Raw genomic sequence first — 6,000 nt, forward strand, 5'->3', positions numbered from 1 at the left:
AGCAAGATCTTTTTTGACACACCTCCTAGAGTAATGGAAATATCAACAAAAATAAACAGATGGGACCTAATGAAACTTAAAAGCTTTTGCATAGCAAAGGAAACTATAACTGAGATGAAAAGACAACCCCCAGAATGGGAGAAAATATTTGCAAACGAATCAACGGACAAAAGATTAATCTCCAAAATATATAAACAGTTCATGCAGCTCAATATTAAAAGAACAAACAACCCAATCAAAAAATGGGCAGAAGATCTAAACAGACATTTCTCCAAAGAAGACATACAGATGGCCAAGAGGCCAACATCACTACTGCTCAACATCACTACTTATTAGAGAAACACAAATCAAAACTACAATGAGGAATCACCTGACACAGGTTAGAATGGGCATCATCAGAAAATCTACAAACAATAAGTGCTGAGAGAGTGTGGAGCAAAGGGAACCCTCTTGCACTGGGTGGGAATGTAAATTGATACAGCCACTATGGAGAACAGTCTGAAGGTTCCTTAAAAAACTAAAAATAGAATTACCATATGACCCAGCAATCTCACTACTGGGCATATACCCTGAGAAAACCATAATTCAAAAAGGCACATACGGGGCTTCCCTGATGGCGCAGTGGTTGAGAGTCTGCCTGCCAATGCAGGGGACACGGGTTTGTGCCCCGGTCCGGGAAGATCCCACATGCCGCGGAGAGGCTGGGCCCATGAGCCATGGCCGCTGAGCCTGCGTGTCCAGAGCCTGTGCTCCGCAACGGGAGAGGCCACAACAGTGAGAGGCCTGCGTACCGCAAAAAAAAAAAAAAAGGCACATACATCCCAATGTTCATTGCAGCTCTATTTACAATAGCCAGGTCATAGCAATCTAAGTGCCCATCAACAGACGAATGGATAAAGAAGAAGTGGTACATATATACAATGGAGTATTACTCAGCCATAAAAAGGAACGAAATTGGGTAATTTGTAGAGATGTGGATGGACCTAGAGACTGTCATACAGAATGAAGTCAGAAAGAGAAAAACAAATAACATATATTATCGCATATATGTGGAATCTAGAAAAATGGTACAGATGAACCAGTTTGCAAGGCAGGAATAGAGACACAGATGTAGAGAACAAATGTATGGACACCAAAGGCGGGGAGGAATGAATTGGGACATTCGGATTGACATATATACACTAATATGTATAAAATAGATAACTAATAAGAACCTGCTGTATAAAAAATAAATTAATTTAATTTAATTTAAAAAGTAAAAGACAAAGAAAAAAAAGAAACCCACAAACTCAGATCACACCGGGAGGCCTTAACAGAGTAGTCTGGACTTTGTTGATGATTCGCGGGATTTTGTAGAGCACATTCACCCCTTAAGAGATCCTCCGTGAAATCACTGGGAGGTACAGGCTCATAAGAGCTATAGAATCAGGTCCTAAATGTTATTTTCATAGCCCCTCCGTGGCCTACTGAGGAAGTAAACAAAACGCCACTGAGCTACCTGCTGTTTTGGGGCCTCACATTCCCTGCAGCCAAAAGCATAGGCAGAGTCAGTTTCATAAAGGGTTAAAAATCATGGGAATTTTTCTGTACTTTAAAATATTGCATGAAACTCACTTCTGTACGAATAACGATCATCTGCATTTTCTTCCCTGCCTCTTCATCTAACAAATACATTTTTACAGGTTTTACAATATTCTTTACAGCTCACGTAAAACACATAATTTTCCTCCTGTTTATATCACTTATTATTTATTTATCAGATTTATATGGCGCTTTCCTCCAAAAGGCACTACGCAGCCAACTCTGATGAAATAAACATTACATTAAACTCTTCTTAAAAACCATAGTCAGGGAAGTGGCCAGCATGAAGGCCCAAGAGACACGCACAGGAAGAACGAAGAGCCATGGGTCTGGTGAAATATGCAAGCAAGTAGTCAGTATATTAGGAGGCCCAGTGACCGGAAGGCCTGTCCTGTATTTTCTGGTCACTCTACCTGCAAAAGACCCTGAGAGTGTCTTTGATTAAAAGTGACAGAGCCCAAGTATCTCTATTTCTGTGTGGGAGTGGGTGTGGGTCTGTAGGGGAGTGGGGAGGGGGTGGAGTATTATAGCTGTATCTCCAGGCTCCGGAGAGGATGTCTGAAAACAAAGATACCTACACAGACAATGTGTTTTGAAAATCTCTGGAGAAAGATACATAGTGATGTTTTATAACAAATCACCGAGATAGATTTTTTCTGTATAAATACAATTCACGCTCAATCCTCAGTTCTGCTGAGTGTCCATGACTTCCAAAGGCTCTGTAGACGTTCAAAGGCCAGGGAAGCTCAAAAGTGCAAAGATTCTCAAAATCGAAAAGCGACAAGGTGACTTCAGCTTTTAAATTCCGGGCCACATTGATTTGACAAAGCCACGTGTTGACGTCCTGCATATGTGATCCTTGCAGTGGTGGAAGGGGTAGCTAAACAGTAACTCTCCCAGGCGCTGCTGGAAGATCAGGACAAGAATGAGCAAGAAGGGAGTATATCCTTACTTGTGGTCCAAAGAAGAAAGGACCATTCCCAGTAAATGGAGCAGGTGATGTAGCTCTCCTATCAGTACAGACAGTGGGAGAGAATCCAGCCAGGAGAAAGAATAACATCATCATCCTTATTATTATTACTAGTAGTAGTAGCGGGAGTGTTGTTGTTATTGTTATTTCGTGGATATTATGACCCAGGCACTCTTGTGCTCCAGTCATATATGTTGACCTCTTTAATCCCCAGAACAAACCTACAGAGTGGGCATGACCGTTTTCCTAGTTTTACAAATAAAGAACCTGAGACTTAAATAAGTTATTTGCCCAAAGTCACTCAGCCAAGTGCTTGAGCCAGGATTCAAACCCAGCACAAAAGGATAGGTTAGAAAACCAAGGAAACATATAAAAGGCATCTCTGCATTGACAAAAAGAGAAGGGAAGATCAATTTCCCTTCTGAAAGCTGTTGTTAGAGAGCTAACAGCACAATAGCAGGTTAGGGACAACAAATAAAGACCTTACGATAAGGCAGCAGCAAGCCCAGTGCAGACAGAAGAAGTACAGCAATGCGGAGACCCTGTGATGAGAGGAGCTCAGAAAGGACCAGTAATCTTATCCCCAGGGCTGAGTGAGCAGGATCTGGGAGCTGGGAACTGAAACCCACTGTGTTGTCTTGTATAACTGACTGTGTGCTTCAGCCAAGTTCACTGTGGAGTTCTAAAGTGATTCATTCTCAGTAGCCCGTTTGTGACCCTCCCCCACCTAAATATAAATACGATGCATTCAGCACTTACTGAGCATCAAGCATTTAACACACGTCATCTTATTTAAACCTCACAGCAGCACTATAAAGTAGATACCATAATCACCCCCATCTTACTGACAAGGAGGCACAGAGAAGTTGAGTAAATTGCTCAAAGTCATACAGAGTTAGAAAAAGGTAGAGATGGACCCCCAGTCTAGCGAGTCTGGCTCCAGAACCCAGCTTCCTAGTTTCCATGCTGTGCACCTTCTAGAACCTGATTCTGTGCACTGCAACCCCCTCTCAGTTCTGTCTGACCTCTCTTCTGAGAAGGAAACTAGCCAACGTCCTGTTTCTTGTTTTCACTACTAGAAGGCCAGCTTCATCAAGTCACCCACCCTGACCAAGTGAAAATTACCTGGGAACAAATGTAGAAGATACCATAGAGAGAGAAAAAAGTGACGTGGAATTCCTATTAACCTGTACATTCCCAGACATTCTTTTGAAAGTGCTTTGTATCACAGAGCATATGTGTCATAACATACATAGTCCCCATGGAAGATGTCTTCCACATGGCAGTTGTTGCAATTATCATAGCAGAGATTCCTCATTCTCATTTCTGGAGGCCTGGGAAATGGCAACTGAAGCTGGGAATCATAAGCAGCATGGATTATGCCAGGATCAACCTGCACCTTCTCTAGAAAAACCTTCACCAGCTTCAAATGGCTCCCTCCTTCTCGTCCTTAAAGTTTCAGATTAAATGACAGTAATTCACAGAGATCCTCCTAAATCAAAACCTGGTATCACCCTAGCACTTACCATAAGCAGTAATTATATCTTTTATTAATTTACTTGTTTTTGTTGATGTATTTGTTTTCTAGGGCTGCCATAATAAAGTACCACAAAAGAGGTGGCCTAAACAACAGAAACTTATTCTCTCTCATTTCTAGAGCCTAGAAGTCCAAAATCAAGGTTTCAGCGGGGTCATATTCCCTCTGAGACTCTTGCTAGAACCCTTCCTTGCCTCTTCTAGCTTGCGGGAGTGGCCATCGGCCCTTGGTGTTCTTTGGTTTACAGCTGCATCACTTGAGTCTCTGCCTCTATTGTCACATGACATTCTCCACATGTGTTGCTGTGTCCAAATTTCCCTCTTCTTATACGGACACCAGTCATATTGGATTAAAGCCCCACTCTACTCCAGTATGAGCTTACCTTATCTTAGCTAATGACATCTTCAGATGGCTAGCTCTGGCCCCCCGAAGTGTGAGAGAATACATTTCTGTGTTTAAGTCTCCCAGTTTATGGTCATTTGCTACAGCAGTTCTAGGAGAATGCTGCCAGAAATTCTCTTAGCTTTATTTATCCCTGGGTTTCCACATTTATTTGACCAAATAAATATTTTCCCATGATAGCTATTAACAATCCCTAATTCCTTAGGTGGAAAATATATATAGGAAAAAGCTAATCTAATCTTCCTATTTTTCATAGGAAGAAACTGAGACTAGAGGAGGAGACCAGATTCACAAGCTCATGCCTGGCAGGATGGAGACCAGAACTCAGACCTCCAACTCCACTCTGGGTGTGCTTTGCCATCTCACAGTTAATTCTCAGCCACCCAGGAAATGGGGGTGCCTTGAAATAGAACAGGGAACCTCTCCCAACTGAAGAACATCCTTCAGTGATGTCTCTTGGACTCCTTGAAGGTATTTAGTCAATATTTTTCTAACCAATAGGAGAAATTGTTATCATTTTTAGGGAGGTTATGGGAAATGTGTTCAAGAAACCAGTGATGAAAGCAGCTGGTCCAGTGTACACTGATGTCTCAGATGAGCTGGAACGGACCAAAATTACAGCCGCAGAGGGGTCTTCAGCCCCTCGTCACCACCACCCTTGTGCCTAAGGAAAGGGACATGGGAAGCAAGTGTCTTCTGTGTGAAAAGGGATAGTTTCATTTATGCAGTTATGGGCTCTTCAGTGCTTTTGCTTCTCTTCTTTTTGCCCCCTCACCCGACCTTCTTCCCCAGACATACAGAATCCATGAGAAGTAAGCCATTCCAGCTCTGGAGAAGGGGAAGAAGCTTCTCCTACCTTCCACTTGATAAGCTGAGGTGACTGCCCCCCATCCAAATCCTGCAGGAAAATCCATGCTTTCAGAAGACGGCCGACGGGAACACTCAGGCAACAGAGCTGCACCCTTCAGGCAGGGGAGCCCAGCAGCTGTGCAAACAGTAAGTGAACTCTCACCCTGACAGAAGTCTCAGAATGCAAACGAGTATGCAAACAAGAAGGGAACCTGATTAAAGCATCCCACTTGACTGGCCACAGCCTCGATTTGAAGCCAAGACACTTGGTTCAGGGGGACCATTTATACTGTTCTTCTCCAGACACTCCCCGATTTTTAACAGAGTTGGGCCAGCCTGGGGACAGACCAGGTCCCTGCTTTGGCAGGGCACCCATTCATCTAATCTTTTCCCTTTTAATGAAACACATGGACATTGTTTCTTAAAGTCACATAATCCTACTAGAACTTTCCCTTGGCCAATTCCTCCCAATTCCTTATCCCCACTCCCTACAGGCCACCATTTTCAAGTGTTTCTTCTGATATTTATTCCCCTGTTGTCAAATAATAGGCTGAGATTGGTGCCTCTTAATTTGTTTTTCAATTTTAGATAATAACTATTGACTTCTGGATATAAGGGTGGAAGATCCTAGCATGTGTGCTCTCTCTCTCTCCCCTTCCTC

General features: G+C 42.9%; 1 pseudogene; it reads right to left on the reverse strand.

The window, feature by feature from the left end:
- Positions 1–5,404, reverse strand: part of LOC114902434 — a 150,211-nt pseudogene extending 144,807 nt beyond the window's left edge.
- Between the last annotated feature and the right edge of the window lie 596 nt (positions 5,405–6,000).

The sequence above is a fragment of the Monodon monoceros genome, unplaced genomic scaffold (assembly GCF_005190385.1).
Source record: "Monodon monoceros isolate NGI ecotype Baffin Bay Population unplaced genomic scaffold, NGI_Narwhal_1 Super_Scaffold_20, whole genome shotgun sequence".
In the NCBI taxonomy this organism is placed as follows: domain Eukaryota; kingdom Metazoa; phylum Chordata; class Mammalia; order Artiodactyla; family Monodontidae; genus Monodon; species Monodon monoceros.